The sequence below is a fragment of the Limulus polyphemus genome, unplaced genomic scaffold, assembly GCF_000517525.1.
Source record: "Limulus polyphemus unplaced genomic scaffold, Limulus_polyphemus-2.1.2 Scaffold4, whole genome shotgun sequence".
Classification (NCBI taxonomy): Eukaryota; Metazoa; Arthropoda; class Merostomata; order Xiphosura; family Limulidae; genus Limulus; species Limulus polyphemus.
In genome coordinates this window covers 238,658-266,599 of record NW_013665614.1, presented here as the reverse complement: position 1 = coordinate 266,599, position 27,942 = coordinate 238,658, and positions in this window count along the sequence as shown.

Here is a 27,942-nt window from a genome sequence, read left to right as displayed (position 1 = left end):
CGGGGATTCGAACCTGTGACCCTTAGATTGCGAGTCGAGCGCCTTATCCACCTGGACATGCCGGGCCCATTACACTTGCTACTGAGCAGCTAGGCGACGGATGAAACTGTTAATTTAATTTACTGTTAGGAAAATATTTATCTGTGAATAGCCAAAAAATCTAGCTACTTAATTACATTTATTTGATAATTAGAGTCACAAGTTAATTTAAATATAATATCATTACGACTTATCATAAAAATTAAAAATGATAATTTTAAAACTTTATTCTTGCTAGCTCAAAGCTTAAGGCGCAATAATTAAAAAATAACTTACTAAAAACCAACATTCTGTCGCAATTATTTCTCCTTTCTTTCGTAACTTAAATTGTTTTACTTCGTTTTTTTTTCACCATATGATCAATTTTATTTCGATTATTTACAGATACCACAGTAATAGTTGATAATAATAAAGATAAAAAAGTAAAATAGGTACAAGCCAACAGAGGTGCCGAAATATCACTTTACCGCCGTAAATAATTTTTGTTTGGTGTTATTAAAGAGTCCCTTTGTGATAGTCATGCTTGGAAGGCTAACGAATGAAAAATTTAATGCACAGGCTAAAGGAGTGGAAATAAATTCGGTTTTGCGGTTAAACTACAATATGTCAAGAGTTTCAAATATATCCTCTACTTCAGTTGAAAAGCCTCCTCCCTCCCCCAGTGGCACAGTAGTATGTCTGCGGATTTATACTGCTAGAAATCAGGTTTCGATACTTGTGGTGAGCTGAGCTTAGATAGCTCTTTGTGTAGCTTTGTGCTTAATAACAAACGACAACTACAATCATTTGAAAAAACAAATATTCAAGTTATAACTCAGCTAAAAACTCCAAGTGTAAGAACGTACAAATAATGAAAAGGTTTATGTAACATTTAAATCTTATTTTCAGCACAAAATATTCAACAAATTGATATGAACGACAATCGAGAGAAGTTTCATTCTCAATTCCCTATAAAGAAAGTATCGTACAGGAAATATTACAGGAATATTTTTGAGTTCGTTATGATCTGTTGTATATATAAGATTCATTTATGCCTCTTGTGGAAAAAATAAGTTACTAACACTAACTAGTTGTTTACAAATATGAATCATGAAACACGATAGTGGTTCATAATAGGGATCGCATTTCCCCTTTTTAAATTAACAATTTTTACTAATCTTATAGTATAAGATGTCTCATACAAGTTACTAATGAAAAGAAAATAATATTAATACTGGAATGAAACACTGTGCACTGTAAATATATAACATAAATAGTTCCGAAAATCAAAAAAATCTTACTTGTATTTCAAAATATAAGTCAAGTTGCTAAAATAATTAAAACTTGTGTGATATTGGGTCGCGCGAAAACTATAGTTGAATATTAACTGTTGAAGTACGAACATGAAGAAATATAAAGTATTATAAAAAGATAAAACAGATGAGATGTAAGAAGGGAAAATAAAAATAACAAACGACCACGAAGACTAAAAAGAACGTAACCAAAACATTTTCAACTGAATAATGATGATAAAGGATCAAAGGTTAAGAAGACCGACCTAAGAGCAGCAAGAATAAAAATCTTAAAGCCAAAAGTGAAAAGCTGGTAGTGGAAAGCGGTGCAGAAAACAAAATAAATGATTTACAATAATTAATAAGCGAAGGAGAAGAAATTTGAACTTCTACTGAGAATGAATTAATATGAAAAAAAAATAATAGATCTAGAACTATATGAAAAAATAAATATCAGGACAAACAATTCGTACAATAAAAGAATGGAGACAAATTAAAAAAATACACTGAGATTTTTTTGTTATTTAACCCAAAGTTACACAAAGGGCTATCTGTGTTCTGCACAGTGCGAGTATCGAAACCCGGATTTTAGCGTTAAAGGAGCCACAAGAAGAATGAAACAGACAAGAGAAACGAGAGACAAACTGAGATGAAATTCTCGGAATTTAAAACGATAGATTCTGTTGTTGTTGAACCCAAAGCGCCATCTGTGCTCTGCCCACCACGGGTATCGAAATCCGGTTTCTACTAGTAGAAGTCCACAGACATACGATTGTGCCACTGTAGGACGATAGATTCTGAATAAGAGAATACAATGAAAAAAGAGAAGATATAAAGATTATTGCTATAAGAAAACGAAGATAAAACAGAAAGAAGAATAAAAAAAAACGTTAATGAGTTAAAGTGACAAATGAAGTGGGGTTATACTTTTAGTGGATGGAGCATGAGATCTTCGTTTTAACAGCTCTCTTGGGATTTAATACGTGGCAAGCTTGGTGTTTGAGATTCATGTATATCGACTTTGTAATTAAGCCTGCGGAACCTCAATCTTTCTAAATGCTAATCTCACCACAGTGGAAATAGTAGTTTCCAATAACATTTGTCTTGGCGTAATTGTGTCTAATATTACACCTGTGCTCACGCTAGACCGGAGTGAGTGTTCAGTCGTCAATGTCCTTTGTAGGATTTCTCTTTCAATTGAAAGCTTCTGTAATCTTCCAATTAGCTCATTCTTTTTGCTATGCGTGTGTTTTAGTCATTATTCAAAGCCTTATGGAGACGTTTTTTAAAACACCAGAGAATATTTAAATTTAGAAAAAATTCTACGTTTCTGCACAGAATTGTATGTTGTAATGATGCTATCAAATTCTGATTCATTCAAAAACATATACATTTCTAAACGATTTTTTTTATAATTGTAAAAGAAATAAACCTTAAAGCTATAAAAGTTTAAACAATTATAAACTTTTATTACGTATTGTATGATATATATATATATATATATATTCACATATATTTGTATAAACCAGGACTTTCAAACCATCATTTCCTTGCAAGTGAGACGTACTTAGGCTTTTCGGCGACTTTAGCGTGCAAGTCATAAAATCTTGTACTGTGCAATTTTACATTTAGCCCATATTATTGCCTAATCTACAATACCACACGTTTCCCAGTTTGTCTGTACAGTTCGAAGGTACAGTCTATACGTATGTAGTTTTGTCTGTGGGGTTCGACGCAGAATCCGTATATATATATTTATGTAGTTTTCTTTTGCATAATACAGCATACTATACTGTCCAAATAGTTTTGTTGTGTGCAGTTCAACAAACATTCATATACAAGTTTTGGTCTGTATGTATTTTAATATACAGTTTGTATGTAGTAAGTTTGTTTTTGTTTTCTGCAAATTTGGAATATCATCCGTCAAGTCAACTGTTTCCCTTCGTAAACAAACTTTCAATTGTACAGTGCAATGATGTTGCAGAATACTTTTATGTAAAACTTATTCATTGTCAGATACATAGAGTTACAACATTTAAACAAGATAACCTGGTATCAACAAGTAAAATTACCTAGTGAAACATTGTAACTCTAGATATTGTACTTTGTGTATTCGATAGTAAATTAAGTTTTAAATGTTTAAAACATACTTTGATTTCCCTGATTGCATAATATAACGCTTGAATTTTATCATATGTTCACCCCATACAAGTGATTTTTTTTTTGAGTGAAAACACGGGATTGCTTTGAATAAGTAAATCACTATATTTATCTATATATTTAATTAAGTCGCAAACATCGCATTTTAATACTGTTGGTTTATTCTGACCTTTTTATGAAAAATGTGGATGAAGCTTTTTTATAGATTTTTTAAATGTGATTTCTTAAGTTTCGTATACTTTTCTATTGACAGCCTCATGAGATAAATAACTTAACATTGATTACAACTGGCATATCTAGTTAGACTAACAGAAACGAAAACAAATCGTTAATTTCATGTATTTTTCTTGGACTTTAGCGAATTTCAAGCTTTTGGCATTTTCGACAAAGTTCCTTTTGGGGTAATTGTATTTTATTGTTTTGATTTTAAAATTATGATTTAGCACGTTTACCGTGTTGTATTTTACTCAAAACAAAAAACACTTTAAAGCTTAATTAATGTTTTCGGAAACCATGACATTCACATCATCATTTCTCAGATCGTTAATAATGTCAAGTTGAATCTAATTTCACCAATGATGTGAGCAAATCTCTAGCTTCAGGAAAATATTGCACATTTTATTTGGAGTAGTCTCGGTTAATCAAATATCAAATATTTCCCGAGGGCAAGCCTAATTTGCGACTGAAAGCTCAACTTTTTTTAATGTTCTTGTAATTTTTCAGTTGCCTAAATATTCATAATCTTGATTAATTCATTAGTTTCTTCAGTTTTTGTTTTGTATACTTCTGATAGTAAAGTTTATGTATCTTGAACGAGTTATTAGCTTTGATTGAGTTCGGAGTGAATAATGAGGCTTGATTGAAACAGTATATTAATTATCTTTTCGATATTAATTACTATTTTTTTTCTATTGTCTTCAAATAAAGGCAAATATTTAATTTGGTCAGAGTACATACTTGCAATTTTCGATAGTTACAAGAACTTTAATAAACTAACGTGAAAGCTAGTTTTAGATAATGTTTTTTTTTTCTCCGTTTAATTTGCTTTGGAGATCTATTTTTAACTCCCGACTTATTCAACCATAAAAATAACTTTGGTATCTTTCTTAAATTATTAAAAAAACGCAAAAAAAAATCTTCAATTAGTTTGCAATTTATCATAAATAACTGAAAACATGTCACAGAGCGAACGTTTAGCCCTCACAGAGTCCGCACTAATCTTCGGTATTTGTCGTAATTACGTCTCTCTAAGTTTCCTTATCTTTAGCATGATTGCGCACGACATCGCCAGATCTCTTTCTGCAGAACGACGTGTCCTGATAATGAGCATTTACAGGCAAGGAAAAAAATCGTTCTATTTTGATGGTGTTTAAAGCAAATCAGCTGGATGAAAAAACAATGACAAATCGATGTTTATTTGATCGATAAACATCTCATTATTTTAACAATGAAGTATGTGTCCTCGAATGATGAAGTCAAAATGTCATTATTAATAATATCAAATTTTTCTTTAAAATTGAGAGAACGAAACTCTATAGTAAATGTAAAGTCTGCGTGAAGGAAGCACTGTTTGCTCGTTCATGAATGGATGTTTGAAAATTTGGAAAAAATATTATTGTTAATGCCCCGCCAAATGGCTCAGCGGTAAGTTTGAGGGCTTATAACGTTAAAATTCAAGATCGATCGTACACCTACATATAAAATTTCAAAAGTTAACTACAAAACAATAGTTATAACACTATTTCATCAAACTTTTACTAAATAGATTTTAGAACTGATAGTCTGACAATTTGTAGCATTTATTTCGTGCAATTTGCAAATAACATTTAAACAAATCCAATTTTCATTTACGATCAGCTCCGAGGAGTCTCGCTTGTAATGCATTTACCAATTTTTTGAAATTTTGTTTGCTCATTCTAAGCATAAATTTGTGCTAAGGAATTATCATCCTTCGAAAATATAATGATTAAAGTCTTATTCCTCACGTGATTTTCCTGTGTGTTAGTGGTTTTATTACTACAGCACTTTATCGCCACCTTTTTATGATGTTACAGCATATTAACTGAACAATTATCAAAGAAGCTCAGCTTTGAGAATAGCTGTACCCAGCGTTTAAATACTATTTACGTCAGTGTAAAACAAATAAGGTGATTTGAGCAGTAATTATGGTTTCTCGAGATACCGACTGCCTGGAGCTCTTGTAAGGAATGAACTAAGGAATATAATTGAGAAATTTCAAACTTTAGGAACAATCACATTTCTTTAGACGTTTGTTTTTCTTTTTCTTTTCTGAAAAGGCTTTCGTGTCTATTAGAAAGCTACAAAAAGTTCCTTTTATAACAAGACTCTCCGCGATGGACACAACAGATAGCTCAATGTGGCTTTGCTCTAAGACAAAACATTGAAAAAACACTATAACAAAACATCAAGTAAGCTTAGTTTCACAACCTAAAAATTATAGAAAACTGAACCAAGTTATACGAATTTTTCAAAACGAAACTAGATAACACTTAGTAAGTTCTTTCTAAGTTTATCTAACTTCTTTAAATATTTCAACTGCGAGAAGGAGAAAACTCAGGGGATATCAGTGACACTCCTCCGGTACGCAAAGGGATTCTTAAAGCATTTGCCTTCATGCTAAATAAGATATATCTGTTATTTGGCTACAGTTTAATCCCACTCCCTATGACACTAAGCTTTTGTTTAAAAAAAAACAATCCAGAAATTTCCAAGTTCACTCAAAAGATTTTTAAGTTTCATAATTTTTAATAAGAAACTCAAAGAAAAATAAATACAAAAAATATTGTTCATGGCATCTCAGGAGTCGACATTAAATTGACTGTATTAGTACATTCTTACCATACGAATAAAAAAAATATTTTTTACTTTCAAATATGTATTTTCTGTGTAAGGGCAAGACTGAATGCTCTAAATATTTTAGCCAAGTCACTAAAGTACACTCATGCCATATCCTGTGTTGAAACTATTTTTAAATCATTCATTTATTATAACAGAATTTGTTTTTTTTCTTCAGTGAGTTAAACAGCATATGGAATTTACGTTTCCTTTACAGTTATTACTTATTTATTTTTTATTCACAATTTTTGAACAAAATGATATATGTTTGTTATGCCTTTTAGGTTGCATGTTTCCTCTCTTTTTTTAAGTTAGGACACTTTCTTTCCAGAGTTTAGAGTTTTGTTAAGTTTTCGGTAAGCTTTAGTTACATCTTCTAACCTAGCTTACTTGATTGGAACGTATTTTTCGAGGTAATGATATTTAGACTTAACATAACAAAGCGCTCTCGTGGTCTGCAACAGTTGTCACAGTGACATACACAAATGCACGCTTTTTACGCCAGCAGTCAAGTTGATTCAGGACAAATGGGAAATGTATTTCACTTTATTACCACACTTGGCGAAATTCCTTCCATATTAACACATTGTTCTACGAATTTAGTGCTTCTACATTGTTTCGTCGAATGTTAACGTTATGAGCCTCCTTGGCCATATTAAGCAACTGAATAGCGGGTAAGAACTGTTGCACATATAGAAAGATCCGATGGTTAAACTGACTGTCTTTAAAAATTAGAGATGAGAATGGCTTTACACATTAAACTTTGACGCGTATCTATTTGAGAAGGTTCAGCACATTTTTATAATTACTGTGGCTTAGGGCTATTTGAACAACTATTTCTTTATAAAAACATGCTGAGAACTGTACTCAATATTAATAATGGTTGGAAACGGCTTGAAGGTGGTGATGACAAAACGTTGTACATTTGCTGTTATGTTAAACTTATATTAAAGTTTTTCTTCATTACCCATTCAAGCCGTTTCCAACCATTATTAGTCTCAAAGTGGGTTCCTCGTCACCGAATTCGTACCCAATATTGATTAAAATAAGTTTGTTTTTTTTCAAACTTCCAACACCAGTATACTCAAATGATAAAATTGTCTTCCAAAAACCGTGAATAATTCACCAGAAAAAAATCTTTCCACACAAACCTGTACCTTTATTACTAAACTCTCACGAATCTTATTGCGTTGGCTTTTCGCTTATTACTGAGAATTTAATTTTATTTATTACTTCATGTTGCCTGATTTGTGTGTTAAGGTAGCAAATATACTTTAAATGTTAGAAAATATCACAATTTATTTTAAATTACTTTTCAGAGTTTAGTTTTCATTAGTTCAGACTAATTTTTCACACCCCACCGAAGTTTGGTCCCATTTTCAGGAGCATTTAGTCATATTTGTAGAAGTTCTCAGGAACATAACACAATTCTTTTGTATTTCTTGATTTTGATAATATGGAAATTAGCCACAGTGGTAATGTTACACAATATGTGCCAGGATATGTCTTTGTACTTATGTCAATATAGAACTATGTAAAGGGTATATACTACCTTAAGTGACAGAGGTTAGTTAAAATCGGATTAAGTATGTTTAATATATTGTTTTTATCACATTTAACATGGTTATATTTCAATTAGAGAACCAATATTATAGCTATTTGTTGTCCTGCTACCTCTCTCTTCACCCCACCTAAATAGTAACGCGTTGTAGCAATTTATATCACATGGCAGACTCCTCCAAAAATTACGTTGTCCGAGACGTGGGTTTTTACCGGTCACAAGACGTATTGAATGATTTAGTATTTGTAATAAAGCTACTAAGATTATGTGCCGCCATTCCTAATTTCGAACTACGGACAAGATCTTACTACCCACTATCCACTCTAAGGTACAACTGTCATTCTTGTAACGCATCCACATCTTAAAGTACGGGGAACATTAAGTGGTATCTCATGGTTACGAATCCTGATCACCAACTCCTAAATCCAGAGCTCTGCCAGGCCAACCAGGCGCCGTATTGAAGGAGGTTTGTGTAAAGCTTTGCTGATGCACGGTTATACTGATGTTACATTCTTCAACAAATATTAAATTTACAACAGTACTTTAAGCTAACAACTACTGTTCGCGTCTTTCATAAGTGAAATATATTCTATTATTTCTTTAGTGTTACTTTCATTAACAGTATTGGTTGGAATTATCTTTAATTTTTTGTTATTATACTTTTATCAAAGAAATCGTTAGGTTAATTGTTAGGTTAATATACGGATTTAGGGTTAATCTAAATCTTCTAAGCTGGCCGAACCTTGTGAAATATTATTGGGTTTATGGCCGACAATATCGTTAACAGCGAGAGTACCCAACTTATAAAACAATGCATTCTAATCTTTGTAAGCAAGAACGAAAGAAAAGTATATTTGATTAGTTACACTCATCAGTTGGTTGATTTTCTTTTATTATGTTTTATTTTTATTCTTAATCCTTGTAGATAACTTACTCTGATCGGAAGTTATTATTAATTTCCTGATTGAAACACACTTTTTTTTATCCATTATTGGTGTTAAGAATTGTTTAATTAAATATGCCAATCTATATAACACCATCTTGTCACATAACGTTTGTCAACCTTAGTATATTTTAAAAAGCTTCTTCTTGGTATACTGGCCTAGTATACAACATGTATTTCGGCAGTTTAAAGAACGAGCGAAAGTTAAAAAAATTGCGTGATTTAATTGACAAACGACAATCATCTACAACCAGTCAACAACATCTTGACAGCTTAAACGGATATGTTGGTCTCGTGACTTCTGCATAAACCAACGATTAAAAGTTTGCGTTTTTCTCTGGTGTCAAATTTGAGTGAAAAGGGCGTGGTTAGCATTCACTGCAAACTATTAACTGACAGTTCTTGCCGAGAAATATCACAAAATACTTTTAAAATTTAGGAGACCAAGAAGACAGGTTAATTACTGAATTGCGTCTTTTTTATTTAGAGCTGTCACATAAATTCGTGAAGCATCTGCGATCTGATAACCTGTAGATTAGATCTTTCCATATTATTAAATATATATTTGATAGAGGGCGTTGACCAACTCACGCGATTACACGCCGATTATTTGATTCACACTGAAGAATCTCTTTATATGACATGAATGTGACAACTTTTAACACTAGTGGGGGTTAGCTCAATTTATCCAAGATCTTCTGAAGTAGGAGTGCTCTTTTATTCAGCTTTCATATTTATCATACATTTGTGAAGAATTGTAATGTGATTATTCATTTTTCACATGGGAACAGTTTTCTTTAGCTAAGAGCTTATTTATTCCGAGGAGAAACCTGAGACCGGGTTGGGCTCAAACACACAACTCTCCTTGCCAAGTAGGCGTTTTGTTGGAAACAAACTTTATGATTTGTGAGTATTATTTTGATAGGAATAAAAAATTGAATGAATTATTTTATGTTATAGCATGATCAGTACTCCGCGTTAAACACATAAAATTTTGTAAACTCCTTCTAGAAGTTTCGATGCACTGCTGATAGATCCTTTTATAATCACATGATAACATTTAAGGAAATGCAACTCTATGAGATTAACTTGATAGGTACTACTAAACTTTAAAAGATATTTTAGACTTTCTTTTATTATAAAATACATAATCAATACGTCCGAAATAATTTGTATCACTTTTCTTTGTGAACGCTAAAGAAATAGACACTTTCCGACAGATTGAGCTTCACTAAAAATTTTAGAACTAAAGGGTAGGAACATCCCCAGTTAGTATCTCTTAAGACTTTAGAAAACGTTTTGGTATAATTATTTTTTGAGTCTTTATTTTATTTTTAAGTCAACCAATAATTTTTATAAATAATACTTTTATGTAAATATATAATGTGTAGCACAAAACAACACCTTGGTAAAAAAATCCCTTTAGAAAATGGTGTTTGTGGCGCCATCTAGTGACTGAAAGGAAACAAAACTGTTATGTATACGTGAAGTTGGATAACGGACAGTCCACTACAATAGTTTGATTCAAAAAACCTGATTTAATTTCCTTTTCTTCATATATATTTTGAAACAGTACAGTTATTTTCACATGCACTTCAAATAGTGTTGTGACTAATTATTCTACATATTTTATTCTAACCTACATTTTATGTCTTTCTTGAGCACTAAGTTGTACATCTTTAAATCTTCTATTGATCCTTGATATGTTTTCGGAATCCAATTTCTGTGTCATTTTTTATCTTGTGTTAATTATTTACTCATTTTTTTAGAGTTTTATTCGATTTTAATCTTTACTGCAAAGTAGCTATTTAAATTGCGTTTATTGAAAAACGCCAAAATGTCTTTTATTATTGTCCAATATCACTTCAAATATGGCTTCAAAATAATAACAAAAAAGCTTAATTTAGGATTATTAAGATGAGTTATTTACTTTATTTGATTCATAAATAATAAAAATATTCAAAATATTCAAATCCACACCTTTAAAATATTGTTCAAGTAAAACACGGAATTCAGACATTTTAACAATGCAGATCATTTAATTCCATGATATTAGCATCAGTTTATAGTATATAAATTTCCTTCCGCATCTATCTTAGGACTTTTAAAAGTTTATTAACCCTCAAATTTCTGCCTTGTTGCCCTACTGTTAAGTACTGGTGGGGTCCATATGCTATATCGTATTGTTTTTGTTTTGTTTTTTTCTGTTACAATACTCAAGAACTGACAAAGAAATTGTGTAAAATCAGTCATTTACTATGTAAAATACATAGGAAATCCTCAGCAGCAATGAATGTGATTAATTGCGATATTGACACTAGTTTGTTTAAATTGTTTTGTGTGATATTAAGAGTTACGTAACCAACCAAGTCACGGACCCACAAGAAATTTGGTGCATAAATAGTTTAGGATAATGTGTTTAAAAATCAGATTGTAATGGACTCCATCAGTAAATGTAGGCCTGACATGGTCAGGTGGTTAGGGCGCTCGACTAGCAGTCTAAGGGTCGCGGGTGCGAATCCCCGTCCCACCAAACATGCTCGCCCTTTCAGCTGTGGGGGCGTTAAAATGTGACAGTAAATCCCATTATTCGTTAATAAAAGAGGAGCCCAAGAGTTGGTGGTCGGTGGTGATTTACACTGCTAAATTATGGACGGCTAGCGCAGATAGCCCCCTTGAATTTCGCGCAAAGCTACACAGAACAAACAAACAAACAGTAATTGTAGGGTTAAACAACAGGTGCTTCGGGGTGGTCTATTCGATTTTATTCAGTAACTCCAGATCAAACCTAGTCACCATAAGTGATTACTTTCGTCAGTAACCTTTGTGACATTATTATTTATAAGTACTGTCACGCCAAAAGGACCAACATTCTGAATAAAGACCGACCTTGGGTTTTCTCCAAAGTCTTCTGTCTTGTTGTTTGTTTGTTTTTTCATATATTCTTGCAAGTTTGTAATAAGCTATCTTCCTTTCCCTTAGCCTTCCCTACTTTTAAAATGATAGACTAGAGTAAAGGCAATTAGTCAACAGCACCCACCGCCAACTCTTGGACTACTGATCAAATAGTGTGGTTTGACCGTCACCCTTATAATGTATCCACAGCCTCAAAGTGTGCAGCACATTTTTTGTTATTCGGTAACGAGACGCAAGTGATGTTACCGCAGATCCACAGTTCTTGTCAATGACTACAGTGCACCATGAGTCTGTATTTCAGTAAGACAGCTGCAGTAGCATTTATTCTGTAACCTCAGCCTTGCTATCTCTTAGTGGTTATTTCTAAAATCTAACTTAGCCTCAGTCAATTTATAACTTTATTTTTAATCATCTCAAACTTGAAAATAGTTAATGACGTTTTAACCTAATTTTATGATGTCTTGTTTTTCTTCTGCAACTTTAGCCTTAACTTCACCTAATGCTTTTATTTTAAATTTTATCTTTCCAGACCTAATCTCATTATGTATCCTGAACATTGGCCTCAACTTGCTTATTTCGTAAGCTCAAATTTAACAACTCTAATTCTGCAGTCTCAACTCTAGCCTAAGTCACAGTTAATTTAGTAAGCTTAAAATTCCCAGCTATGTCTTTACCTAAACTCTGACCTCAGCATTCATTGTTTCTTATATAAGGGTAGTGTCAGTTAAGGCCTAATACTACCCATACCAAATTAACAGAAACTTCTGAATAAACGTAATGCGGGCAAGATAGTTCACTTATTACAAGTTATAATCTTATCATGTCCTACTTCCTAAATTGGGGGGGCCTATCAATACTGTTAAACTTTATGCTAATCACGGTAATTTTTTTGTATTAATAATTTTGGAAATAGTTACAGAAAAAAGCTAGAAGCGTATTAACAAATCTAATAATATATACAAGCTGATTTGGTTAAAGAAGAAGGAATTTACGTCATCATATTTCAACCTAGCAAGTTGGCAATCATGCGCATGCAAAACATTAGCATGTGATGTGATTGTTTTACATGATAGTCATTTGAAACAAATCTTAGTTACATTAATCTACCAATAACTTGATGAATCTAGAGTAGTTTCATTTAGTTGTTTGCATCATGTGCGTCATTCTCAGCATAATATCATTTCTGACCAATTGCGTCAAATTCATGCTAATCGTGTGGAATTGGAAGAGACAGAAATGTGTCATGGTGAAGCGGACACCATAAATTCTAGACCATAGCAATGGTAGCTCAGTTTCAACTTTTCTTGTCCGTGGGTGACACTAGCAATACAGACACGCATATTGGATAACCAACTGATGTTGTGTCTTACAGAATTGATAGGATGTAGATCTTTGATGTTTTATGCTATCGTTAAAGTTTTTACCATAGCATATTATTGTTATCGTGCATCTGATGGAACATCATATAAATGCCAATGTCAAAAAGTAGTTATTTCATGTATCTTCCATTGTTCCTCACCATTTTCACACACATTTTCCACTTTCTAAGTTTGGAGAGATCAAGTTCTCCAAACACATTACTCCTCCTGTTAGCCTTCCATATTACACTTAGTGTACAAGGACTACAGTTTTTCAATATCCATTTCAACAGTTCTATCATACATAAAGTCAAAGGCACTGCGCCCAGTGACTTGACCAACATGTATTTATATGTAATAACACTAATATTCGTTTCATTCTTTAGTTGCTTGAGATATGCGGCAGGTCAATGAAATTAACTTGTATACGCGTGACTTGCGTCACTTTTCCAAACAGATTATTTTTGGTTATGTTACATATTGTTGCCTAGGGCATACGTACGACTTTTGCCACTGACATTAGTGTTTGTATATTTTCACCTGTAACAAGATGCCACACTTTGCTTACCAGTTGTTCTCTTTCTAGATAGCCCTAGAGCCTCGTTGATGCATATTCCTTTGTTTTCAAATGCTATTAAGTACAATGGATATCCACATCTTGAAAATTATAAATCCCCGATTTGAACACATCTTTATGATCTGAGTGTATGAATACTTTTCACCGAAAAGGGTTGTTACATACCCTTCTCTAAAAGGGATCAATTTTTGGTGGCATTACACTACGTATGAAACTCCAAGCATTCTCAAAATTTAGTTCTGATACATGCATATCCACCGCAGCTTTATAATGGCTGTGATTGTGGTTAATTTTATAGTGGTTAATTTGAATATTCAAAATCGTTTTAATATAATGTACACAATCCTCTATATAGCACGAGTTTTGTTATTATTGTGACAAATAACTTCTTCATTATTACTTATAGCTGTTGAAACCACATCCCCATCTTATGTTATTTCTTTTGCATGTGATGTGGTGAACCATTTTTAGGCCCCATCCCTTACAGCTCTAATTCCGCAGTTTCTATTTTAGTTTTAGCTACTGTCTAACCTTAGCATTACTAGCTCAAACTCTGTATCTTTCATCTTCATCTCATTTAACTGATCTATTGCAAGACCTAGTTAACATTCTTCTTTGAATTCCATAAGGATTAATCAATGCAGTAAATAAACAGGCTTATTCCCATAAACTCCTCTATCGATGTAGTATAACAATGGGCTTAGTAATAAATTAAATTTAACTCAAGACTTGAACATCGTGTTGTCTGCTAATATACCAACTTAAGCCGGCTGTCAATCGATGCTACGGGCTATCTATTTAAAGGGATTGAAACTTGACTGATCTTTTCTTTCACATAAAATTGCAGAACCTTATCGATTTTATTCGAAGTTTAGACTGCTGGAGGAGGGATTCCAAAGAATTGTAAGGGTAATTAAAAAGCCATTTGTCACTGTCAAACTTATGAATTTTAGAGGCAGTTACTAGCGTTTGAGTGATTATTATACAGAACTGACTTTTTTGCTACTGATTATATATATATATTTCATACATATTACCTTGAAATTTCTGGTGTGTTGCCTTGTAAATTCTCAAACACTTTTACTCGAACCATTAACACTTGGAGTTTTATCTACTAACGGTTTTTACAGAAGACAAATCCAATCAAAAGTCACAATATTACAAATCTTTTAATTATTTCATTCCTGAAATCTCTCCTCCGCTGATTGACAACTCTTTTTTTTGCTGGGTACTTACAATTATTTTATTTGTTCCTTGAAATAAAACCAATATTGCACTTGTTAATACCAAAAAATAATTACAATGGATTAAACTTAAACAAGCGTTTAAAATTAATTATTATTAGATATAATTTTGATAATTGAATAAAATATCTTCAATAAGTTTGGGATGTGAAAATTATAGTGGTTTATTGGAAAATTATTTTATTCTGTTCATTCATTTTCATTATCTTGTAAGTTTCACATTAACATAATAAAAGTGAATCGTGATTACTTGATAATAAACGCAATTTATGTATATAACCTACAATTTAAGGTTTAATTTCAAGAAATATGTATAATAAAGCTTGAATCATTTCTCTTCTCTTTATTAAACTGGTTTCCTAGCATCACAGGCTACTCTTTAGTTTAAAAATCAGAAAACAATAAAAAGTAATTAGAAACTTTACTTTATTCGATTGCTAATGATAATTTTAATATAGAATTTTGAATTTTAAAATTGATGTGTTTCAAGTATAAGATACGTGCTAATTACTATTATCATTTTTGTTTTACTTAATTTATTTTGCATAAGCACCTGAAAGCCCACATAAAGTATTTCTAGTCATTACTATAGGTAATTTTATTACAAGCACGAGTCAACAAATCAGGCTAGTGGTAGTATTTTGAGAGCGTTTTGTGGTGAGGGAACTGTTATAGATAAAGCGTGAGCAGAACAGCTACCAAGCAGTTCAGAAAAGATAAAGGCAAATAATTTAAAAGTAGAAATATAAAAACGAAGAATTCAAAACAAAATATAACTTAGCAAGAAGGAATAAATCAAGTACTAAATTAATTAATACTTATTTAAATTAATACTTATTTACAAAATGAGTGAAGGGCTAAGAAAATATGTCTGGTGCAATGGAAATATAAGAGAAAAATCAAGCAAAGGAAGCCAAAAATCAGCAAAAAAAGGTGCATTTACTAGATTTTTGATTTATAGTATAATGACAGAAACAACAGTTCACAATAAATTAAAATGAAGGTATGGCCAGCACAGAATAAAGAAAGTCAAAGTAGCAGAAGAAGATTTTCCATATTTTGAAAACACAATTAATGAAAATCATTAAAAGATACCGAAACTTGACATGTTGTATATTGGTTCATGGCCATAAAATATAGACACCAACAAAAGAGTTATTTTAGTAAAATACAGACCTGTAGGTGTTATTTTTTCCATCTAATGAAAATCGGCTTTGAATATTATTTTCAGAGAATAGCTATTTTCGGAAAATGAAATATATGAAGAAAGTACCATATGTTTGCCATGGTTGACGTAGATTTTAAAGATAGACAGAATGTTCTGTTTTTCCTCTACCTTATTTAGCAACAAGAGAATACATCTGACTGATGAATATCTTCGTTGTTGGTAATATACATTGCCTTGCAAAAGTATTTACACCCGTGCAAAGTTTCCAGATTTTGTTTCTGTCTGAGCTTGCAATCATGAAACTTTCAAATGGGACTTTATATTTAGAATCTACCCAATTTACTCCAAACTTAGAAAGCTAAAATACGCTGATATTATGTAAGTAAGTAAGATTTTCAAAGAAAATTAGAATATTCTCAATTGCATAAGTATTCAGCCCCTTTGCTACAGCAACTTTAAATTAGTTCTGGTGCAAAAGATTACTTTAAATTTTACAAAATTAGTGTAATGATCTCTGTCTGCGTGTAATCAAAGTGGTTTAACTTGACTTCGGAGTAAATGCATCTGTTCAAGCCACAACTCATGCAGTGATACGACAAACCAACCATTGAGACCAAGGAGCTTTCCAAACAAGTCAGGGATAAGGTGGTAGAGAAGCACAGATCAGGAGAAGGTTACAAGAACATTTCAAAGTCGCTTATTATCACTTTGAGTATGGTGAGTCCATCATTAAGATCAGGCTGCCCTTCCAAACTAAGCAGCCAACATTGATTTTGAGAAACTTGCAAAGTTCTATGACTGAGATAGGAGTCAGTGCTCATACATCGACAATATCCCGGTCTCTTCACAAAGCTGGCCTGTATAGGCGAATGCCAAGAATGAAGCCATTGCCGAAAAAAAATTATCTTACATCTCGCATGTAGTTTGCGACAAAGCATGTAAATGATACTGCAGACATATGGCAGAATTGAGCTTTTTGGTCTAAATTCAAAGTGTTACGTCCGACATCACCCAGTCAACACCATCCCAACTGTTAAACATGGTGGTGGCAGCATCTTGTTATGGGGAAGTTTTTCATCTGCAGGAACTGGGAAGCTTGTCAGGATTGAGGGGAAAATGGATGGCGCAAAGTACAGGCGAATCCTAGAAGAAAACCTGCTTGAGTCAGCCAAGAACCTAAAACTGGGTCGAAAATTCACATTTCAGCAGGACAATGACCCGAAGCACAAGGCTAAAGCCATACTGGAGTGGTTTCAAAAGAAGAAAGTGAATGTCCTGGAGTGGCCCATTCAAAGTCCTGACTTGAATCCAATGGAAATTTATGGCGAGACTTGAAGATTGCAGTCCATCAACGATGTCCAACAAATTTGTCAGAATTGGAGCAATTTTGTTAGGAATAATGGACAAAAATTACACCATCCCATTAAGCAAAGCTGGTATATACCTATCAAAAAAGATTCACAGCTGCCAAAGGTGCTTCCACAATGTACTGAATAGTTATGCAATCAGCAAATTTCAATTTATATATTTTCTTTGCAGGTTTTGCTGACATTCAACCTCCTTCACACATAACAGTGTTAAATTTGATCATTATATTTTTGAATAAAAACAAGTTCATTACAAAAATTGTTTACATACTTTTGCAAGGCACTGTATTTAAATTGCTACCTAGTGACATAGATATCTTTTGGATTCCCGTGTGATGTTAAAGCAATTCAAAATGCAAAACACAATGAACTACTAAGAGGATTTTCTCAGTCTTATAGGGTTGGTCCCGTTTTTCAAAGAAAAGAATGTTGAATTTCCAAAAAGTTTTCGAAGAATTTGTTATAAGACAGTTAAAAGTAAATTTTCACATTATTATAAGAAAAGCATATGAATGCGTAAAATTTATATTTCTTAGAAGAAGAGACAAACTTTCCATTTTCGCGCCCAATTTATGTATTGAAAGGAATCTACAATTAAATATATCGCAGAGGGCTCATAATTTTGTCACGACTCTCCTGTTCTCAAGCTTGCCACTGAACCACCGGGAAAGGGGGGAGACATTATTATTATTAGGACTTATGTAGGTGCGTATGTGTCTCTTTATGGATACATTGTACGCTAATGTCTAAATCTATCGGCTTTCTTTAATAGCCATTATCGATATGTGCGTGTAACATTCACGCCGCGTTACATTGCTCCTAGATACAATTACTGGTACAAGTGAACCAGAAAATACTTTGGTTTTCTTCATTTGGACGCACCCCGTTTATTCTTTCCGCGTATCAGTTACCATAACGACTTCGCTCCGATCGATTAATCCTCACATCAGTGGGATCTATGTTAAAAGTCCAACACCGTTGGTCGTTTATCAAAATTGACAATGTTTGCATCAACTAAGGCTTTGTCCAATGCGAGCGCGCGTGTATTGAGGCGATAGTTTAGCGGTTACTTTAGTCTGACGTATTATAAAATGTTCAGTTTTCACATCACGACTTGGGTTTGTGATAAATTTATAGCCAAAAAAAGTTTCTAACACGTTTCTTCATCTTAAGAATGAGTTGGAAAGTCTTAAGCCTCCGAAGAATGGAAAGGTTTTATTTCAATTTCTCTCTCTCTCTCTCTCTCTCTACAGAATGTCTGCGTCCTCCTTCAGTTTTATTCTCTCTCTCTCTCTCTACAGAATGTCTGCGTCCTCCTTCAGTTTTATTCTCTCTCTCTCTTTTATTTTTATCTTTCCTCCTGAAAAATTCCCATTTCTGCATTTATATATTCTTATAGTAATCAATCACTTTCCCTCATTCTTTCTTGTAGTTAAAACATATCTTTTTTTTCTCTCTTTTGTATACCTGTCGAAATATAAAGAAAATACCTTTAATCACATATAAAGAAGGAAAATCATAAAAAACTATTCAGTTTAAGCAGAGGGTTTGAGGCAAATAAATAAATCATTTCTAGCTGGCTTTAACGTAATATTTCAAAGCACTAGCTAAGAAATACTTTGCAACAAAAGCGTTTCCACTACCTTTGAAATTAATTTCACACTTTATTTAAGCGTATCAGTTTAGAAACATATGGCATATAAAGCAATGCAAAAAAATCAAATTTGTAGTTAATATCGAGAAACTGTAAGAAAGAAACATTAGAAATCTTATAAGCTGGTAACAGGGACATAATCTTGCTACTTTACTGAAAGGGCGGACAGGACGTAGCCTAGTGATTAGCGTGACCAGACTGTGAATATGAGGGTTCAAGATTCTAGTCTTGTTTCCACAAAAATGTGTACCGCACCTTTGGGACGTGGGTGAATTGTAAGAGTGTTTGTCAAATCCAACTCTTAAAGTAAAGAAGAGAAGCCATAGAGTTGGCGGTTGGTGCTGTTGACTAGTCTATGGGTTCAAATTTAGCCCGGCTATTCGCAACTAGCCCTAGTGTAACTTCGCAAGAAAAAGTTTAAAACAAACAAACAATTAAAAATACATTAGTTCAACGTTGTGAGCATTACAATGAATATTTCAATTTAATAACATCAGGTACATTCTGATGAAATTAGAATATAGAAGTTGCTAGAGAAGACAAATCAGATATATCATACTTTTAATCTTATGTCTCGTTTGCTGATTTCTAAAATACATTTTAATAAACCACTTTGGGTATAAGTATAGCATAATATCGTGATTTAAAATCTAACCTTTTAGTCTTACTTTACTCTGAAAAGTCGTCTTTATTCTTGATTACGTTTCGTAAATGGTTGTTTGTTTGTTTGTTTTAGAACTATTTGACGTGTCCACCGCGGGAATCGAACGCTAGATATTAGTGTTGCAACTTCGTAGACTTACCGCTGTCCCACCGAGAGACGTTTCATAAACGACGGTTACAACAGACGTCTGAAAAAAGTGAAAAGAGAAATTTATGAAACGTAATCAAGAAAAAATAAATTTAGAAAAAACCTTTCAAGATTGACTAAATACCAGACTTTTATGTTTTAAACTAAGATGGTCTACTCCAGTGTCCGAACAAATATACATAACGTGATATCATTTCACAGAGGTTGTTCGTTTGTCGCTTGAATTTATATCTTCATAGTTTTGGTGTTGTGTATAGGCTCAACTCAAAAACTGCGTATTGCGGGTTCGAACCCCCATCATTGAACATGCTCTTTCAGCCGTTGGGGCGTTATAAAGTGACAGACAATCCCACTATTCAATGGTAAAGAATAGGCTAAGAGTTGGAGGTGAGTCATGTTGACTATCACTCTGGTCTATCACTTCAAAAGTACAGACGGCTAGCGCATATAGCCCTCAAATAGCCGTACGCGAAGTTCAAAACAAACAAACAAATCAAATATAAACAGACATTTCTGAGTAACTATTAGACAGTTCCCGCTCTCTTTCGTTACCTCTCCAATTCGTCATAGCGCGTGACCGCACCGACACCTATACTATATTAGTGGAATTAGACAAAGTGTGATGATGTAGCAAAAGTATTTAAACATGAAACAACGTTATGCCAGGATTAAAAGACTTATATAAACTGGAATACAAAAAATAAATAACAAATTATGCGAGTTTTACGAATAAATAAAAAATACAACTTATCTTGTTTATTAGAAAATTCCTCAGAAATGCTAGCATTGGCCGGCTAAATTAATATTTGCTGCTAATACTATAAAATGCCTACTTATTTTCAGAATTAAATAATTTAGTTTCTCCTCTTGAGTTTTATTAGCGTCTAACCTTTCTTTCTAGTATTCATAATATTGTTGATAATGGCCTAATAAAGACAAAAGGTAGTTAATGAAACAAAGGTTGTTTTAATACAATTATTAGTTCTCTAGTCCATTGCTCATTGGGCTGAGCAGGGGTCAGGGGTTAGTGTGCCGGACTGTGGAGCTGAGATTCTGTGGTTTGCGTTCCATTACAGAAAAAAAAAATCAAAAAATCCGCGCTTCACACTTTGGGACTGTGGATGCGTTATAAGAATGCCGGCCAAATCTAATTGTTCAGCCTGAGAAGATTAGTTGCTTTCCCTCTAGTCTACCACTTCGAAATAAGGGATAGCTAGTGCAGATTTGTGCGAAATCTAAAAAACGAAAACCCGAATAAATCATAACGCACAATTAGATATTAGTTTCTGATAGTTACAACTAATAGGCAGAGGAAGAAAGCAGAGCTATGAGACCAAAAGACTCGCAGTTCAAATTCGAACTTTGTCAGTATTTTATAAAGTGGGAATTTACAATTTAAATAATATTCTGCTCTTTCACCTTGTCTGACAGCTTCACGTGTGTGGGAATTCGGTATAATTACAAATCTGTGCTTGCTAACTTAAGCCTACTTGCTATAAATTACTTTCCATGTGTCGCACGCTTAATTTAGATCTCTCACTTTGTGCTACTGCTTTCGTTTTTAATCTAAATATAACTCGTTTTTAGTATATATAAGGAAATCATCTGTATTTTGTTATTATCTTACTTTTTGCCGCTTTTGTCAAAATGACCATCTTCTCTTTATCTTCATGAATATTCTCAAAGTCTTTCATATACATGTGAAACTAAATACTAACCTTGCTGTTTGTTTTGAAGTTAAGCACAAAGCTACACAATGGGCTATCTGTGCTCTGCCCACCACGGGTATCGAAACCCGGTTTCTAGCGTTGTAAGTCCGCAGACATCCCGCTGTGCCACTAGGGGGCAAACCTTGCTGAAACACTATAATTTTATATTATAATTATAACCGTTTGATACCAATGATGGAGCAAAAATAATTACTTCACATAAGGATGTTAAATTGCATTAATTAATTAATAAAGTGAAGCTTAATTTTTCCTTATGCTTTCAATATTCTAAACAGCAAAATAATAATAATAAAATTTTTAAATTATATGGAGAACGTATTATTAAAATCCAGCTTTAAGACATTTCCAGTAGATGGCAGCACATAATAGCATAGCTTGTATTTTCAAAACATCCGTCTAGTTTGTTGGATAAATTAGCAATCACAAAAAATCGATAAAACAACATAAAATGTATAAAGAAAAAAAAACATAAGCACAACACCTAACAGACTGCTTTTTTAGAGAGCAGAAATCTAAACTGTACTGTGTACTTCATAATGGTTTATCAGATGTGGACAATAAATCTTATTAGATGTCAGAATTTAGAGAAATTCGGAATACATTGTACTCATCATAATCATTGTATTGTGTAAACTACTACCAGTGGAAGTTTGGTTGCGATGTAACTGCGTTGTGATGTACTATAGCCGATTTAATGCAAAAGAATTACGATGAAATAGTAAGTATATGGTAGTTAATTTTATTTCCAAGAGATAACAAGGGGCCATTTAGACTATCGACGCTATCCCATTTTCTGTTACCACCCTACTCCAAATTATATAGATAAACCTCTTTTCCTTATGTACAACCCTCATCTTTAAAATATTCATATAACCTGTCCTTGAATTTTTTCAATGTTGCAGCGTCTACCACAACAAATGGCAAACTATTTAAAATGGGACAATTATTCTATTAGAAAAGTAACGTTACCTTAAATAGAGTTGTTTCTGAGTTTTTCATATTATAAACTTGTTTCCTATAGTCTTACTGCCTGTAAACGTTTGAAAAATCATCTTGATATATGGATTTCAAACTTCTAAAAATCTTGAAAACTTCAATCATGTCCCTTGAGTCCTTCTCCACTCCAGTGAGAGGGTATCAATAGATTTTAACTGGTTCTTAATCCCTCCAAATCCGAAGTCATCTTAACATTTTCTAAACCCTCTTCAACACCTCAAAATATACATATATTTTAAAATTCGGCCATCAAAACACAATATTACAAATGAGATCTAACCAGTACATTTTACGCTGAATTGATGACATCTTTTGACATGTACTCAATATTTCTTTGTACACAACATAATATCCTGTTTGCCTAATTACTAGCTAACATACATTGTCTATAAAGATTTAGTGACTTTGAAATATCTATGCTTATATCTTTTGTTCTCGTCAACTTCACTTATAGCTTCCCCTGCAAGGCTTTAAGAATAACCTTACTCTTAAGATTTATCAGTATTAAAAGGCATCTACCTTATGTTAGACCAGATCACCAAATAGTGTAAATCTTTCTGTAAAACTTCACCATCTTTAATAGAATATGAAATACTAATTAATTTAATATAATCTGCAAATATATGCAGCTTGCTAGTTATTCCTTTATCAGTATAATTGATTAAAATGAGAAATAGCAAAGAACTCGGCATCTTAAGGCATCCTATTTGTAACCTTACACACTGTGATTTCGTCGTATTTATAACAATCTTCTGTCTTCTACCACCCAACAACCTCTCAGTCAATATAACTAGCTTATCTCCTGTCACAATATATAGATCTTTGTATGAAATCTATTATGTGGTACCATATCAAAAGCTTTTTGAAAGTCAAGTACACCAAATCCACTACATTACCAATGCTCAAACTAAATATAGCATATTCAAAAAAAGTTAAGATATCCGTAAAATTTGGTTTTCACTTCTTAAATCCATGCCAATTATCTGTTATATAAACCTATCTATATGCTTGTGTAGAATGTTTTTAATTATAGACTAGTATAATCTCTCAACAACTTAAGTAAAAGTACTGTCCCTGGTGCTTCATGTTTCTTCAGTTTTTTTATTTTGAATTTTACCAGCGCCTTGTTAATCCTGACTCAAGGATATCATATATCGTATTGGCCCGATCATAGGACGATCTCGAATATAAGGCGACCACAATTTCCAGAAACCACGAGAAAGAAAAATTAGTGTCATAACGTCCTCTTTTTGTGGGTCCGCAATATCAATACTATAACTGAACAGCCTGCAGGTGGATTATTTACAAGAATTATCGATGACCTATAGCGAACATCTGGCGTGCATGCGTAGAAAGATGCTATCTGGACATTTAGGAATGCTACATGCTAGAGTAGGGGGAAGGGGCCTGTGGCCGGTCGCGATCATAAGGCGACTATGAATTAACAGCCTAATTATTAATAAAAAATCATCGCATTATAATTGGGCCAATAGGGTAATATTTTAGAGAGAGATTAATCCATTTATGTAATTCACCACACATTTTCTCTTATAAACTGATTAAAGAAATCATTTAGATGCTCAGCCATCTTATCATCCTTAACCCAAACCCAGTTATCCTTATTTTTAAAGGTGTAACTTCCATCATGTTCCCCAGTTGATCAATGACAAGGTTCCAGCTTATAATGCCAACACCCTCGCAGTGAATAGAACGTATATAGTCCTTTGTGTAGCTTTGCTCTTAAATAAATCAACAAACACAACTCCCATTTTAATATTGTTTCACCTCTTTCTATTATAGTAAATATTGATAGACGACAAACAAACGAATGGTTGGTCTTCTGAAGAGATAGGCGTATTGCGTTGTTGTTAAGAACTAAATTGAAATAAGACGACTACGCAAAATGGATGTAAGCAAAAACTTTAAGTAAAGGAAAAAGGTATTTAATCAATGAAAAGTCAAAATAAACTTTACTAAAAATTGGAAATTAGCTGCACACGATCAGCAGGCGTTGGTTGAAACAACGAAATAATGAAAAGACTTTGAAGCAAGTTTTAGTTTTCTCTAGATCAGAAACGAATCTATTTGAATATGTCAAAACAATTCACCTTGTCTCTGGACCAGTCAGAAAACTGGATCACAATGATTCTGGAAACATGTCTGCTCCATGTTACAGTTATAAAGCAATCCCAAATACAAATGTTAAATTAGAACATAATACAACTATCCTACAAAACAGGAAATAGCTTCTGTGATTGGACCCTCCTACAGAAAGTACCTCCTAGGCTACTTTGGCATATTTACTCCACTGGATTCAATACTACTTTGAATTAAATATCTTGTTGAATCTCTTGTTATTAAGTGGACGTATCCCATTGTTTTAAGGGAAATCAGTTTTATCTTAATATACAGAGCCGATATATCCATGACAAGATCGTGAGTTCTTGTTAGATACAAATAGTAGTGATAGTTGAATCAGAGCAGTGTTATCATGGTTGCAGGATACATTAGAATGTGCAGTTGTTTATGCTAGTCATATACTAATGGTTCCTGCATGCAGATGTTGTACGACAAAAAGTGTACATCTTGCAGTTGTGGCCTTCTTAAAGCACTATCGACACTACTTTATGGTAGAAAGTTCACCGAGTGAGTGAACCATGCATCGCTGAAATGGTATATGTACTTTTAAAAAACCCAAAGGGATAATAGCATGTTGGAGTACTGCAGGAGTATGAATTACTCATATTCAATAGAGCCCTCAACACAGAAACATAGATGGATTGTCTCTCTGTGTGTGGCGATACCCTATCTATTAATTGTCCTCATTTTAAACACTGTGTGTGGCGATACCCTATCTATTAATTGTCCTCATTTTAAACACTGTGTGTGGCGATACCCTATCTATTAATTGTCCTCATTTTAAACACTGTGTTTTAGTTGAAACCATTTTTCCATAGTGATGACAAGCCATGCAGCAGGAGATTCCACCAGTGGGTGAATACCACGATTAGCACATTGGAAGCTCCGGGAAGAGCAATTGAAAGACCAGATTTAGCGTGAGTACTCCTTGCCATGAAGCAAGGTAAAATGATCAGGTCAGATTGAGAACCGAAGCACAGACACACGAAACCTATAGCATTTGTATGAGCAGTTACAGGTGCAGGAAGGTGCACTATATTGTTGTTACAAACCATCAAGCCATGGTTCTCAGCCTGTGTTACAGGTAGTACTTTGATGAATGAGAATCTCCAAACTTTGCTTAACACAAAGACTGAAGAGCACCAAGGTCAAGAAGTTTAATAATGGTATCAAAACTGTATGGTGTTTTCCACCTAGAGAAAAAGCCAGTCTGAACAGCATAAACATCAGTAGAGAATTGTTGGTTCTCTCCTACAAATAATATTCCTGGATATCATTGTTCCACTCCTAGATATAGAATGGTGTTATTCATTGTCCTTGACTAGTTCACACAGTCAGCTGAGGCATATCCATTGATCGATATATCAACACAGTTGGTTTATAATGTATTGGCCTGAATCAGAGAGTTAACTTTAACAGTTGCGTTAAGTGTTGGATTTGGTGAAGACTCACACTTTGTCTTATCACCACCAACTTGATGATTTAATGGAGTGGGCAATACAGACTGTCAAGTATATATTTGCTAAGTTTGTTAATCCTAACCAAACAAACTGGAACTAACACTTATTTCCATCATTATGGCATATTATACAACTGAGTACAGATCGATAGGTTGTTTGCCAAACATGTTCATGTTCAGATGGGAAGTCTTGCTCCCTGTAAATGTGATAAATTATTCTCCTCCTAGAGCAATCATTCTGCAATGCCCAAAATAATATGTGGAGTGGTTAAAGTCTGCATTACTTGTCATGCATGAGTTTGCACGTCATCAGCTAGAAAAGGAGCCATAAAACAGAAGAGGTTATATACAAGACAGTGAAGAAACAAATGTGCCAGTGTGGAGACTGGGTGTAACTTTGTACATGCCATAACTACAGAAGCTGCTTTGCTCTAACTGAACCAGACCTCACATTATGCCCCAACAAGTCAATCCATTAATGTACAAGATACATCAGCTGAAGGAACACAAAAGTGCATTATGTATTGTCCATCTGCATCTGTACATTATGTACAAACCTCTCATAAACACGTTTGACCAGGAATCAGAGGAACAAAAACAGGTAAATCAGAATAGCATAAGTGCACTGTCTTATCAGACCCCAATCCAGAAAATGAGGAAAAACGATGTAGTACACTTATCTGGTCATTAAGGAGAAAATTGATGTGGAAACACTAGACTTAGAAGTAAAAGAACAATTGTCCAAGTCATTGCCAACAGCCTCCCAATTGAAATGGCTGAGCTTAAACACAGTCATATCGCAACTAGTATGATCATATGGTTTAAATGTCTGGAAGTAAGTGTCAGTGCTTTCTTTCTGAGCTACAAGGCAGTATTATAAGGTACAGTGTATGTACTATGTTTTATGATTACCACTCGATTTTCGAAAGTTAGGATGGGTAGTTGATCACAACATTAACCAGACCAAATGGGCATTGCGACTCTTACTTTTCAAGCTATTGAGCAGAGTTTCATTATAAGAGATATCCATGGGCTATCAGGCAATAGCTTCTCAATTAACTTAGGCAGGAAAGCTGCTATTATTAGATGTAAATTCTAGGTATCATTCAGTTGAGACATTTTGCGAAAATCGCTCACATGATCTAGATAAGTGGCAAGAGCTATATGAAGAATACTACATGAACCATAATAGATATTTCCTATTTCACTTGAAGAGCGTATGATTTATACACGTGCATTGAAGGAGTTGTGCTTCCTCCGAGTGTATGCGAATATATTCTCTAGTAACTATATGAATATTAATCATGACTTATGAAAGTTTTAACTGAAAGTGTTAGTGCAGGTGAATTCCGTCAATGATTATATAGTTCATAATTCTTGAAATGAAAGATGTGTTGAGTTTGACAGTTACTAGATGACAGCAAGTTACTGTACAATGGTTATCAAAATGTACACTGTGTAGCATAACACAAGAAGGTTACTGAAGTAATTTTCATGAGAGCCAAAGTCTACCTGTTTTAAGCTATTAATCTATGTGTCGTGCAATGAATATATATGTATATGACAATATACACGTATAAATAAATATACGTGCGTTATGAAGTTCAGTGTAAGGAACATTGGTTGGAGTTGAGACAGGTGTAAAAAGCATCCAGCTTTTGGTCATTCCCTAAGGGGTTAGAGGACTACAGCA